Source organism: Amblyraja radiata, chromosome 1 (genome assembly GCF_010909765.2).
Source record: "Amblyraja radiata isolate CabotCenter1 chromosome 1, sAmbRad1.1.pri, whole genome shotgun sequence".
Lineage (NCBI taxonomy): Eukaryota > Metazoa > Chordata > Chondrichthyes > Rajiformes > Rajidae > Amblyraja > Amblyraja radiata.
Window position 1 is genome coordinate 7,284,313 of NC_045956.1, and position 16,092 is coordinate 7,300,404.

A 16,092-nucleotide genomic window follows, 5' to 3' on the forward strand; every position below is an offset into this window, starting at 1 on the left:
CTTGGATAGATTGGGTGAGTGGGCAAAAGCATAGCAGATGCAGTATAATGTAGATAAATGTGAGGTTATCCACTGGTGGCAAGAACAGGAAGGCAGATTATTATCTGAATGGTGTCAGATTATGAAATGGGGAGGTGCAACAAGACCTGGGTGTGCTTGTACATTAGTCACTGAAAGTAAGTATGCAGGTACAGCAGGCAGTGAAGAAAGCTAATGGCATGTTGGCATTCATTGCGAGAGGATTTGAGTTTAGGAGCAAGGAGGTCCTACTGCAGTTGTACAGGGCCCTGGTGAGGCTGCACCTGAAATATTGTGTGCAATTTGGTCTCCTAATTTGTGGAAGAACATTCTTGCTATTGAGGGAGCGCAGAGAAGGTTCACCAGGCTAATTCCCAGGATGGCGGGACTGACATATGATTAAAGAATGGAGTGGCTGGGCTTGTATTTGCTGGAATTTAGAAGGATGAGAGGGTATCTCATAAAAATATATAAATTTTTTAAAGGATTGGACAGGATAGATGCAGGAAAAATGTTCCCGATGTTGGGGGAGTCCAGAACCAGGGGTCACAGTTTAAGAATAAGGGGTAGACCATTTAGGACTGAGATGAGGAAAAACTTGTGAATTTGTGGAATTCTCTGCCACGGAAGGCAGTGAAGACCAACTCAAGAGTGAGTTAGATATAGCTCTTAGGGCTAACGGAATCAAGGGATATGGAGAAAAAGCCGCAACGGGGTACTGATTTTGGATGATCAGCCATGACCATATTAAATGGCTCGAAGGGCCGAATGGCCTACTCCTGCACCTATTTTCTATGTTTATATGTTTCCAACAGAAACAGCATGCAATTGGCAGAGGAAGCAATCTCACAGTGAAAAGAACAGATCAAAGTTCTTCATTCTTGCCACATCTAGTCAGGAAAGATGGCGGATGACATGTTTAGTTTAGTTTAGAGATACAACATGGAAACAGGCCCTTCAGCCCATGCAAGTCCCCAGTGACCATCACTCATGCATTCATACTAGTTCTATGTTATCCCACTTTTGCATCCACTACCTACACATCACAGGAAATTTACAGAGGCCAATTAATCTACAAACCCGCACATCATAAAAAAATCAAAAAATGTATTCAATTATTAAAAAATAATATTGACACTACAATAAAACAAGCCAGAACCCACCACCATAATGCAATACAAACATATATCCATAATAAACTACTATACAACTATGATATAATCCTTATTGAGGATACATTCAACACCCTGCGGAGCCCAGCGGTCCCGGAACTCCCCCAGGGTGCCCGTAGACAGGGCGTATTCCCTTTCTAACCCCACCCGGGCACGGATGTAACCCCGGAAAAGGGGCAGGCAGCTGGCTCGGGTAGAGCCCTCCACCGCCTGGCGCCGTGACTCGCGGATGGCCAGCTTGGCCAGGCCCAGGAGCAACCCAACCAGGACATCTTCAGCCCTACCCTCTCCCCTACGCACAGGGTGTCCAAAGATGAGGATGGTGGGTGAAAAATGCAGCCAGAAGGCAAGGAGCAGCCCCTTTAGATATTCAAACAGTGGCTGCAGCCTCACGCACTCCATGTACACGTGGTACACAGACTCTTCCAGCCCGCAAACGTGGCAGGTGGCTGGCGAGTCTGTGAACCGCAAGAGAAACAGGCTGCAGGGAACACCTCGGTGCAATACCCTCCACCCCAGATCCCCAATGCCGAGGGGGAGAATCCCTGCGTAGAGGGACCCCCACCGGGGACCCCCCTCGCGACCGGAAGGCAACACTGACCGCCACTTGGTGTCCGGACGGTGGACCAGGGCGAGGAAGTGCAGGGTGTGGAGGAGGAGGAGTTTGTACAGGACACGCCTCCCTGCGTCTCGGAGGAAATAAACACGCACATCTTGTGCTTCTTGCAATCTACGTCCTCCCAAGTTCACCACAACTACTGTGCAGATTAACTTCAACTCTCAGTACTCCAAATGACAGCTAACCAATTATTTGCACATGTTAACATTTGTTTTACTTTTTTCACTCTGACTTTATGATATAATCTAGCATTCAAAATGTGATTTTGCACATTTAGCAGAGCAAAGAACAAACATTTTATTCCTATTTTTAGTTTAGTTCATAGGTACTGCATGGAAACATGCGCTTGGGCCCACCGAGTCCACACTGACCACAATCACCCATGCACTAGTACCATTTACAGAAGCCAATTAACCTACAGACCTGCATGTCTTTGGAATGTGGGAGGAAAAAATAAAACAGAAGAAGTACAACACAGCAAAGATGAGCGGGACCACAGCTATTTACAATATACATCAAAGATTTAGATGAAGGGGTTCAAAGTAACATTAGCAAATTTGCAGATGACACAAAGCTGGGTGGCAGTGTGAACTGTGAGGAGGATGCTATGAGAATGCAGGGTGACTTGGACCGGTTGGGAGAGTGGGCAGATGCATGGCAGATGCAGTTTAATGTGGATAAATATGAGGTTATCCACTTTTGTAGCAAAAACAGGAAGGCAGATTATTATCTAAATGGTGTCTAGTTGGGAAAAGAGGAAGTACAACGGGATATGGGGGTCCTTGTTCATCAGTCTATGAAAGTACGCATGCAGGTACAGCAGGCAGTGAAGAAAGCGAATGGCATGTTGGCCTTCACAACAAGAGGAGTTGAGTATAGGAGCAAAGAGGTAGTTCTGCAGTTGTATAGGGCCCCAGTGAGACCACACCTGGAGTAGTGTGTGCAGTTTTGGTCCCCTCATTTGAGGAAGGACATTCTTGCTATTGAGGGAGTGCAGCGTATGTTCACAAGGTTAATTCCCGGGATGGCGGGACTGTCATATGCTGAGAGAACGGAGCGGCTGGGCTTGTATACTCTGGACTTTAGAAGGATGAGAGGGTATCTTATTGAAACATATAAGATTATTAAGGGTTTGGACACGCTAGAGGCAGAAAACATGTTCCCGATGTTGTGGGAGTCCAGAACCAGGGGCCACAGTTTAAGAATAAGGGGTAAGCCATTTAGAACGGAGACGAGGAAACACTTTTTCACGCAGAGAGTTGTGAGTCTGTGGAATTCTCTGCCTCGGAGGGTGGTGGAGGCCAATTCTCTGGATACTTTCAAGAGAGAGCTAGATAGCGCTCTTAAAGATGGCGGAGTCAGGGGATATGGGGATAAGGCAGGAACGGGGTACTGATTGGGGATGATCGGCCATGATCACATTAAACGGCGGTTCTGGCTCGAAGGGCCGAATGGCCTACTCCTGCACCTATTGTTCATTGTCTATTGAAACCGGAGCACCTGGAGAAAACCCACACGGTCATAGGGAGAACGTACAAACTCCAAACTGACAGCACTCGTAGTCAGGATCGAACCCGGGTCTCTGGCCATGCAAGGCAGCAACTTTGCCACTGTGCCACCGTGCCTTCTCTTTTAACATTTCACCATTTACTTTATACATAATGCCTTACCATTGAGTCTTACAAAATGTATCACTTCGTATTACTTTTCACATATTTTCGCAACATTTCACAATGTTCAATCAAAGTTAAACAGTAATTTATTGTAATTGTTACTCTAAAGATAGACAAATGTTAAAAGCTATGAATCTTTAATATATAATTGTTTATAAAATGAGAGAAACAAAAGAAAATAAATATTAGACAACTGTAAAGAAAACTTTCATTTGATGACCTTGTCTATGTCACCATACACTCAGTGTTGAATAAAGTAATTGGTGGTTTGATGACTTTGCTTCTCAGCTTGTGGGTACAGCTGAGATGTGGTTGATTGCAGAAAGGTGTGGTCAATGATGTGGAACGCATAGTAAAGGGATATACATGGTCTTTCTGTCATTACGTAATTGATCAGTCAACCAAATGCAAATGTACCCACCTTGACAAAGCGAAAACCCCAACCTTTCCTACCCGATCTCTCTAAACTGCTAGTATGGATACACACATGACTCAGCAAGTCACCTCAAACCAGTTCCTGTGACAGTGACATCACGAGGACAAACTGATATCTTACCCAGTGGAAGTCCCAAGTGTAATTCGTTTTAGCCCATAACCATGGCTTTTCCTTTACATGCCACTATGGGTAATAAAAGGGGTGGGTCTCTTCCCCACCCACATGTTCCTTTATTCTCCACTGAATGCAACATCACTCATGAGTGTTTCCTTTCCTAATTACTAGTCATTACAGAAATAGACTATGGCAGATAATAATTGTTCATACATCAGACTGCTTTCAAACAATTTGTCTGAAACATTAGAGGGATTTCGCCCACATCTCTATTATTGTACCATAACTAAAAAGTAACTAAAAGCTTATTTTATATGCTATGTTCAAAGTATATTGTTTAGAAATCATTAATAATAATAATAATAATAATAATAATAATCATCATCATATTAATCATAATAATAATAATAAATACTTTATTGATCCCCTCAGGAAAATCCAGATGTCCAGAAGCCCCCAACCAACAAACCCACACATTCAAAATGAACGCAGACAGACACTACCTGAGAGCAATAAATACTTAAAAAGACCAATAATCAATAATTAAAAATTAAAAAATGCAAAAATGCGTCCCCCTATAACCTAGCGGTCCGAATTATAAAATCTAATGGCAGCAGGGGTGAAGGATCTCCTGAACCGCTCCGTCCTACAGGGCAGGGAGAGGAGCCGGTTGTTGTTCCGAGTGCTCTTTTGACTCTCCAGAATTACATGGAGGGGATGCCCGGGGTTTTACAGGATGACCTGCACCTTGCGCCTCAAACGCCTCTCAAGCACATCCATCCCAGAGTCCACTCTCCCATTTGTTTTGTTGGTACTCCAAGACTGACTTTGAATTCATTTATAAATAATGTATTCATGATTTTGGTACAAAAACCACAGAGCAAATCTTCCTCCCTATTGCTATCCTTTGACTTAAAGCAAAACAAAACTACCTGCTAGTGCATTGGTGATAAGGTTGTCCTCACACAACTGCTCTTAAGTAATAGATAGACACAAAATGCTGGAGTAACTCAGTCTGAGGAACGGTCTCGACCCGAAACATCACACATTCCTTCTCTCCAGAATTGCTGCCTGTCCCGCTGAGTTACTCCAGCATTTTGTGTCTATCTTCGATTTAAACCAGGATCTGCAGTTTCTTCCTGCGCATTTTGTCTGCTCTTAAATAATGCTGTATTTATATTTGTTACATATTATTATGCCTGCACATCAAACACATTGGCTGTAAATTTATTTGAAGCTGTCTGGATAGGATGGTGAACGGCATTAGGTTGGCTTTCCCCACATTAGCCGCACCAAGTTGGCTGACAGGTAGAGCAGGCAGTGAAGAAAGCTAATGGAATGTTGGCCTTCATAACAAGAGGATTTCAATATAGGAGTAAAGAGGTTCTTCTGCAGTTGTATAGGGCTCTGGTGAGACTACATCTGGAGTATTGTGTACAGTTTTGGTCTCCTAATTTGAGGAAGGACATCCTTGCGATCGAGGGAGCGCAGAGACCAGGCTTGGTTTTACTGGAGTTTAGAAGGATGAGGGGCTATCTTATAGAAACATATAAAATTATTAAAGGACTGGACAAGCTAGATGCAGGAAAAATGTTCCCAATGTTGGGCGAGTCCAGAACCAGGGGCCACAGTCTTAGAATAAAGGGGAGGTCATTTAAGACTGAGGTGATAAAAAACTTTTTCACCCAGAGAGTTGTGAATTTGTGGAATTCCCTGCCACAGAGGTCAGTGGAGGTCAAGTCACTGGATGGATTTAAGAGAGAGTTAGATAGAGCTCTAGGGGCTAGTGGAGTCAAGGGTTATGGGGAGAAGGCAGGCACGGGTTATTGATTGGGGACGATCAGCCATGATTACAATGAATGGCGGTGCTGGCTCGAAGGGCCGAATGGCCTCCTCCTGCACCTATTTTCTATGTTTCTATGTAAGAGGAAACACTTGGTAGGTTATGGATGCTGAGGCCAAGTGGACGATAATAGTAGGACATTCACGAGTCAGACTGTAAGGAGCAGAAGGAAGAAAACACTGGAATGAATGGAAGAGAAGATTGAAGATGCGTAGCAGTAATTTGGGACGTGGGAAATACTGTGCTGGATACAATGGAATGGAACAATTGAAAGAAAAGGCAACATTAAGTTCAAGATTAGCTCATGGCTTTTCAGAGAAGCTCACAGAAGCAGTCATTCCTTTCCTCGCCCATAACTTTCTCAATTGGCCCAGGATCATAATTCAATCAGATATTCTCCAATTGTGTATAGCATTTCCTTGATCCTGAAAATGGTCAGTCAAGGTCTAAAATGTTAACTGTCTTTCCAAAGATGACGAGTGCTTCCAGTATTTTCTGTATTTATTTCAGATTTTCAGCAGAAGCAGCTGTTTGATTTTCATCCAATTCTAATGAAGCCTTAAGCCCCTGTTGCAAATCAGACCCTGAATGCATTATTGCATTGAATTTGCATGTTTATAAATGGTTCCTGCTTCCTTCTGCAAGTTTGATGCTGAAAACAGCAGGTTAATGTAGGACCACACATCAGGATCAATATCTTTGAAGGGTATGTAATGCCCCTGTCCCACTTAGGAAACCTGAACGGAAACCTCTGGAGACTTTGCGCCCCACCCAAGGTTTCCGTGCGGTTCCCGGAGGTTGCAGGTGGTTGCAGGTAGTGGAAGCAGGTAGGGAGACTGACAAAAACCTCCAGGAACTGCACGGAAACCTTGGGTGGGGCGCAAAGTCTCCAGAGGTTTCCGTTCAGGTTTCCTAAGCAGGCAGAGGCATAATAACTGAACTGGTTTCCACCAAATTTGATGGATTCAATCACAAGCATTGACTGTGCCAAAGTGATTTAAAAAACTGTATTTCAAATCCATATTTTGATAAAAGAAAGGATAAAAGAAGGTCACCTATTCGTGCATTATTCTTTGATCTGTCACAATGATGGAACCGAATAATTCTACGTGGCATATGATGAGAAGTAATTTTGAGACGGGATCACGTGGATCAAAATGTATTGTACAGAGCTCCCCGTGCATTTAATCTATTTAAATCACAGCGGTTTGATCATCTTGAACCAATTTTGATCATATATTAAGAGATATGTTCATATATAAAAGAGAGATGAATTGATTTTTAAATGTTTTGTGAATCAAGAATTATGGGCTTAGCACAGGAAAGTGGTGCTGTGCAAAAGCCATGATTTTATTGAATAGTGTTGTCGGCCTACTCCTGGTTCCGCTATTTTGAATCTTCAATTTCTCCCGCAAAAATCCTTGGAGTATTTTCTCCGTCACTGGCTGAGAAACAATCCAGACATAAGTGCTTCGTTGGATGAGGATTCAATGCTCTGATTAGGCAGTTTCTATTTTAAATTAGGAAACAATAATCTGCAGTGGAATAAATTTGATATGATACGACAAAAATGTAGCAATAGTAAAGAGTAAAGGGCCTGTCCCACCAGCATGCGACTCCATGCGGCAAGCGCGACCTAACGTGGTCGCTTGAGCCGTACGGCCTCGCGGGGCCGGTCCCACTTCGATCGCCGGAGCCGTATGAAGTTGTGTGGAGCTGGTCCCGACATCACGCGGGGCTCCGAAAAACTGACAGTGTTCAAAAATTTAGCGCGGCAACAGCCTGCCGGCTCGCAGCCGCCTCGACGGGCATACGCAGCGTCTCGACGCCGTACATCACGCGCGAACCTCCCGCGGACTTCGCTCGAACTTCACGTCACTCACTCGACCTCCGCGCGACTCCCGTGCGGCCCCCGCTTCCGGTTTGGTCGCACTTGCCGCATGCAGTCGCATGCTCGTGGGACAGGCCCTTAAGAGCATAGAGATACTGTGGAATGTTTTAGTTCAAAGTTAGACACAAAATGCTGGAGTAACTAAGTGGGACAGGTAGCATCTCTTGAGAGAAGGAATGGGTGACGTTTTGGGTCAAGACCCTTCTTGAATGTTTTAATACAATACCTGTCAATGTGGTATCTACCAGATCATGTCAAAAGACTATAAAATACGGCGTACACAGTCTAGGTAACAACGCATAACTCTCCAATAACAGTGCTTTTCATTACAACTGTAATGACAGCCGACATGTTCAAATTAAGATTTGCTGATCACACCTACTCCTACAGTCACGGGACCATTGTCAGTCATTTTCTAACATCTTGAAGAGTGAAAATTATGGTGCAAAAATTAACGAGCATTTAAAGCAACAAATTGCCACTTGTTCCACACATCTTAACATATAGTTAGCGTCTAAAGGTTTCTTTGTTTTATTACCAGCGTAAACAGATAAACAGGAAGAGCTACAAACATAGAACATAGATTAGTACAGCACAGGAAGGAGTCCTTTGGCACATAATGTCTGTGCCAAACATGATGCCAACGCCTATCCTAATTTGCCCAAACATGATCCATATCCCTCCATTCCCTGCTTATCCATATGCCTATCCAAAAGTCTCTTAAAAGCCACTATCTGCCTCCTCCACCACCAGCCCAGGCAATGCATTCCAGGCACTCACCATAATGTGTCAAATACTTGCCTCGCACATCTCCTTTAAACTTTGCCTCTCTCACCTGAAAGCTCTGCCCTCCAGGATTAGATTTTTCCATCCTGGGAAAAGTTCTGACTGTCCGCCCTAACTATGCCTCTCGTAATTTTATATACTCCTGTCAGATGTCCCACAGCATCTGGCATTCCATGGAAAACAATCCAAGTCTGTTCAACCTTTCCCTATAGCTAATACCCCTCCATTCATGCATCATTTTAATAAACCTTTGCACCCTTTCCACATTATACCTGTAATGGGGCAAACGGAACTGCATGTAATACTCCAAATGTGGCCTAACCAAAGTCCCATAAGGCTGCATCTTGACTTCATGACTGTGATACTCAATGCCCCGACCTATGAAGGAAGGCAAGTGTACCGTATACCTCCTCACCACTTTTCTACTTGGGCGGCCACTTTCAGGGAGTTATGGTCTTGGACTCCAAGATTCCTCTGTACATCAATGCTCTTAAGGGTCACTGTTTCTGTCCCCTTAAATTCAATCTCCCAAAGTGCAACACCTCACAATTACTCCAACCAACCCATCTACAGATATATATACATTTGATTATGTCCCCCAATGTAGGTTAATCCTGAAGATTAAGATATATATGATTATACATTGCGTGTGCGTGTGTGTGTGTGTGTGTGTGTGTGTGTGTGTGTGTGTGTGTGTGTGTGTGTGTGTGTGTGTGTGTGTGTGTGTGCGCGCGCGCGTGTGTGCATGCGTGCGTGTGTGCAATCATATATATCTTAATCTTCAGGATATATATATATATATATATATATATCAGACAAAGCTTGAAAGGATCTGCAGAGAAGAATGGGAGAAATTATCCAAATACAGGTGTGCCAAGCTTGTAGCATCATACCCAAGAAGACTTGAGGCTGTAATCGCTGCCAAAGGTGCCTCAACAAAGTACTGAGTAAAGGGTCTGAATACTTTGTGATATTTCAGTTATTTATTTGTAATTACTTTGCAAAAATTTCTAAACACCTGTTTTTGCTTTTTTTTATTATGGGGTATTGTGTGTAGATTGATGATAAGCAAAAATGAATTTAATCCATTTTAGAATAAGGCTGTAACGTGACAAAATGTGGAAAAAGTGAAGGAGTCTGAATACTTTCTGAATGCACTGCATAGACTGTCACTACAATCAGCATCCAATACATAAAGTGACATGTGAGGAGAGGGGGGGTTCAGCCACTGAAAAAAAGCGTTACCATTGACATGACCATTGAAATATAAAAGGAATGGAATGAAGATTGCTTTGAATATTCAATATTTGCAACATTAAATGTAACTTAATTTTTGGAAGAAACATTTAAATATGGATATAATTCTTGCTTCAGTTTTGTCTTCGCTGGTTTTGAGGATTTTAGTTTAAGGTTTCTACTTATTTTCTAAAAATTGGATATTAACATGATTCCTAAATGTTTTGGTGTTGACTTTGGCAAGTTATGGCAAGTTAGGAACCGCCTATGGGGTAGCTTAGTTGGAAGATATGCATCAATAATAAGGAATACAAATTTGTAATATTTTCTTTTTTGTTGTTATTTCTCAAAGATCATCTGCTCTTCACATTTGCCTCTCCTATTTATGTTTAACAAGCATTAGTTTAACGTGATATGATGGGAAAGACTGCTTTAAAATTAACAACTGAAATAAAGCACACATTCTCGATGTAAAGCATTGGAGAATGGAAATATGAGGCCAAACAGGAACTATATCCGACAGCATAAACATTTGTATTCTGACATTAAACCATGAAATAGTCAAACTAATCCATAAATAATGCTCTGCATTAAGTTCTATACATAGGAGACAAAATACTGAAACATTTGGAGCTCTGATTGGGACCAAAAATGTCTCATATATTAACAACGGAGATTTGAACAGAGCATGAGTCAGGGTGAAAGGAACCTCATTTGTTTTCATTGAAAAAAACAAATTTAGGTGGGTTTAACACTGACAGAAGTGGTGTATCAAAGTGACAAGCAGCGGTTATATTTCTGTCAGTTGTCTCCATCAGCCTCTCCCCACTTCAGTATGTGCAAATGAGGCTCATCGCAATCAGAACAGAACTTGCAGTTCCTTATGACACACAATCAAGTCATTTTGCACCATCTATTGCATTTTCTAAAGTCTCTTTACTGATCTAACGGCTTTTTATCTCACTTAAAGCAACACAAAATTCACTGTCAATAAAACAAAATAAATTTCTGTTTTGCAGTACTTGTTTTGAAGCTCCCTTTGCCCCCCTGCTAACAAGTTCCTGCACTACCATAAAATAGAAGCTGAAATTAATTGTGTCTCACTTGCAAACAATATTACTCATTACTTTAGTTTAGAAATGACTACTATCTGTTGTCTTTTGGACAGGTAATGCGATGTGGAAAAACGAAGAGAAAACACGGCTGTCATTTTCCAGCTAGGAGTAAAGGTGATGCTGTTCTGGTCTATGGGGCAGTTCTATTGGTTTATACTGACATGGGAATTTACCAATTTCACTTGTTTCCCTAACCAACATGGAGACCAGCTTCTGTCCGCTCGCGCCTCCTGTTTCCCCACCCCTTTTATGCACATACAGACATAGACACACATACACACGTACTTACCGCTTGCCATTGGAAAAGAAAAGGATTACTCATCAATTGCTTCAAAAACATTTCCAATATGTTAAATGGGAGTGTCTTACCTCTCTCGGCAAGAATATATACATGTCATCCTCAGTTGTTGGCACTATTCGTTTATCAACCAAGTCTTCCTTCGAGACAACTACGAGAAACTTCAGTAAAGTCTACGACTTGATCATTACCACAATGAACAGGATAATATTCTACATGTTTATCTTGGCTGCTGTCAGTGTCAGTCTTCATGGTGCTCCACTGAGTATGCTGAAGGAGATGATCACAGATGTAACCAATCTGAAGGCACAGATGAAGGTAAGATTAGATATTATTTTGAGATTTTCTTTTTTAAATGTTTAAGTTTAATTTAAAATGAGATCTAATAGTTTGACTTACCTGTTTTCCCAGGACGTTGAGCCTCAGTTACTTGTCCCTGCAGAAAATGACTCGGTAGGCAAAATTCTTTAAATTTAATACAATTGTGAGCTATGTCATTTGTACTGTAGGCGTGTGTGGTATGTGTTGCTTTGCTGTTGCATGAGACATGAATAACAGTGAAGTTAAGTAAACTGGGTACTGGGCAACTCTTTGCTTTGTCAACATGGTTTCTGTCCTATAAAATCAGAATTTCTTTGAAATGTAGCATTATTAATTATGAAACTACAAATTAAATTTATGGGAAGGCATAAAAAAATAAATCCCAATTCATTTGTTTCTGAGTGTTTAAAGTGAAAGGCTAAAACTCCATGAATCACACTTGAAAGTGTTTGTGTCATAACCTTGCCAACTTACCAACATTCACCCTGATATATACAGTATTATGTGATTGCAATCTCATGGTTAAGTACTAAATACTGGATGCATCAGGACTTTAAATTGTCATTTTTATTCAGCAAAACAATAATCAGAAAAAATACGTAATAATTTATTTCATTTACTGGCATTTTATATGACGGAGATTACATTCCATACTTCATGATGAATAACTTAAAATCTTGCAAATTTTGAAAGATTGCTTATTTTGCCAAAATATTTTAGCATTCAATATATAATTTCTAATAGTCTCTCAAATTGAGATAGGTTGCCAGGTACAGCCTTCATAAAACAAATAGAAATACTACTTTGAACTTTCAACTAGAAGTGAACTTTGTGAGCAATTTCAGATTAAGGTGTTTTTATTCATCTAATGTGTATGAAGTTGATGGCCAATACTTAGTTGCAAACTTGTTTTGTCCAATATACCACATATATAGAAAATACATAGAGATAAAGGGGTACTATATGCTAAAACCAACATTGGCAAATCTGTTGCAAATCAACAAACTTGTTGATAAATTCTTTGTATTTGTGCATCATCAGTAAAAATTTAATCACAGGAAGGAAGAGGAGTTTCCGGTGTGCTTACAAAATAGTTCATATACCAACCTCACGATACACACTAAATAGTCTGTTTCTCTCCTTGCATTGTGCAGCATTTAACAAAATTAATTGAAAGAAAGTTGAGAGTATGCATCTCATGCAATTGGATTCACATTTTGATTTGAGAAATTGTTAATCTATTAAAGGGGGTTAACACTGTTACTAAGTACTCTCCTTGCATACTTGATAGAATACTGTCACTGAAATGGTATCATCATAATTTATTCATAAAAAATAGAAAATAATGTGATCAAACCAAATTGGGAATGTAGTAAGTGCAAAAGAGCCATTCATATTTTAAATCCGTCAATGCTAAGAGACTTAGGATAAATATTTCATTTTTGGTAACTTCCAATAAAGATTGATGTGTCTCAGAAGTATATTTAAAAGGTACCTCAATTTGGTTTGAACCAACCTTGGTATTTTCTAACCCCAAGTCATTGGTGCCCATCACACAGAACAATTACATTCACTCCCAGCTAATTCATAAAGAGATTTATATGCTAAGAGTAAACATTACAAGTTAAGTCCATTTCATTTTGGCATTATGTGTACTTAGCAGGTTGTACTTTTGGACACAAAATGCATTAATATATAATTACCGTTTAAAAAATGCTTCCCTTGCACTTTTAGTATGTAATAACTTGCTGCAATATATTTTTTCTTCTTGTCAACTCTTGTTCTATTGCTGGTTACTTCAATTTCTGTCCTCTGGTCCTCCACTCGCCCATCAAGAAAAACAAGCTTGCGAGGATAGGTTATGGTCATATTGAATTAGTACAGCAGACTCATTGGGGATGAATGGTCCACTCCTGCTCCTAGCTTCCACCTACGTTTCAAGGAGTATTATAATTCTATCTGTTCATGCTCAATGAAACATGCGTTGCAGGACTCACACTGACCTACAATAAGACTGGGACTTACAGAATGACAGAATCCACGGTTCTGCTTGTTGCAGGACTGCACATACAGCAGAATCCAGCTCTGGTGGGTGCAGTCAATGAGGTCCTGCACCAGGTTAGACCTAGTGCAGAATTAAGGACCCCACTCATTTCAATGGGAGGGGAAGTTTAAAAAAACGAAAATACTGTAAAAGCAGGCAGCATCTGTTTTAGGTCAAAGACTCTTCTTATAATCTGGAAAGGTGGTACAACAACTTGTTTAAGTTGAAGAAAATGTTGAAGGGTGGATAGCACAATGGGAAATCCATCATCGGCATTTTTTAAATTTAATTTAAATGCTTTTTAAATGTATAGGAAGGAACTGCAGATGCTGGTTTACACTGAAGATAGGCACAAAATGCTGGAGTAACTCAGCGGGACAGGCAGACGTTTCGGGTCGAGACCCTTCTTCAGAATCCTTCTTCAAACTTCAGACAGAAGGGTCAAGGCCCGAAACATCACCCATTCCTTCTATCCAGAGATGCTGCCTGAGTTACTCTAGCTTTTTATGTTTATCTTTAATTTTTTTCAATTATTTATACATGTTTTAATGATTTGTAATTGTTAATACTCTCCAATTTTTTTAATTTTTTATTATTTAAATAACTTTTTAGTTTTTAACTATTTTTAATTATGGTTCGGTAGTTCCAGTTGATTCTTGCCTATCTCCTAGTGGTCAGTTTCTGAATTGCACCAGCAGCAAGATAGCAATAAAATGCTAGCAAATTAAAATAACAGTAGCTGAAGAAATGTAGCCTGTTTAAATTCATCTTTCATTGTTACTGGATATGTCAGTGGTTAAGTATATGCAATGGAGAGATTGCAGTTGATGCTTCCTTCATTAATTGTGTAGAGAATTTAGAGAGGTTCTCTGCATGCTTTCAAGAGAGAGCTAGATAGGGCTCTTAAAAACAGCGGAGTCAGGGGATACGGGGAGAAGGCAGGAACGGGGTACTGATTGGGGATGATCAGCCATGATCACATTGAATGGCGGTGCTGGCTCGAAGGGCCAAATGGCCTACTCCTGCAATTATGGTCTATTGTCTATTGTCTATTGATATGAACATCTTTGCAGAGAACATTAAGCGGAGAAGTGATAGAGGACTTTTAAAATCTTATGAGATTTCAATTAAGGTAGAGTAAGGACATTAAAGTAGATTCAGAACATTCCAGTGTCACAAGGGCCAAGAAGCAGAGAGCAGAAATTCAAGGTGATTGGCAACATGAAAACAGTTGACAAAAAGAAAAAATATGCAGCAAGATGTCACAATTGGAAGAATTCTAAAAAACAAGGGAAGTATATTCAAAGCAACTTTGGTAAGTTAATTGAAGGGAAAACACTGCAGGGTAAAGAAAACAATAGAACAGCAGAATACACTGATATCCCTTTTAATGAGCTTGCACAGGTGCAATCAATGTGCTACGTTCTTTAGTTCTAACAAAATATAAAGTGACAGTAACTCAATAAAATCCAGATTGCCATTCTGAACCAACATTTTATCCACTTTTATGATTAAATCATATTGACGAATTCTAAATGCTGGAAAACAATACCAAAATATTTAACGTTTAAGCATAAGACCATCCACTAAATTCAATGGCTTGTATACTGACCATCCACTAAATTCAACTCTTGTATACTGATAACTACAATCTACTGTCTCTAATTGCTCCTCGAAGTTAGTCGTGGCAATATCTTTACTAGTCTTCCCTGTGCCCTGCATAAAAGTAAACAACAATCATTTTAAATTTGTTAGGTAATCATTCTAGGAGCAAATAAGTGTATCATAAGATGCATCCACCACCTGAGTAACCGGACTACCGGGACCAATGTTAGGGTTTAGCATGACAATGTTCAGTTGGTCATCACCAGTGCATCATATTCAGCCAAACCTTAACACCATATTCACCAAGGGAGCATGAGCGCCATCTCTGATATTCAAAGCACTGATGTTTCCCAACTTGTCCTTGCTAGTTTTCAGGCTCCTTCGATTCTTATCTTCCTCTTGATGGCTACCTTCTTCAGGTAACTTCAGGTACATACCATTCACCATGAGCTGTCCAACCCTTCCCCGAATACCAGTGGCCTGAATCAGTTCACTCATTTGGCTTGCTTGGTTTACCAGTGACACTTAAATAAACCTCATGTCAAATAGGACCTTAGGATCAAGTAGCCATACTTCAAAATTCCAATTGTTGACTTTATATTTTGGGTCAAGGTCAAATATCTACTACACGTATGTTATAACTGCAGTTATGTTTACATGGAATATTATGAAGCTAGATGACTCTAAATGCATTGTTATGCTTGTATTCTACAAGACATATCACAGTCAGATAGCAGTTACTGGTATTATGTGCGCAAACCAGAAATTTATAGGGGATTCCCCATTTCCTTTCAGCGGACCAAGAAGTTTCCTTTCTAATACATTGTACAGCCATAAATAAGCAGTTAGAACGTGAGAACGTTTCACACCGTGAAATAGGCAGTTTGAAGCAGTTAATGATGATCACCAAGACACTTGCCC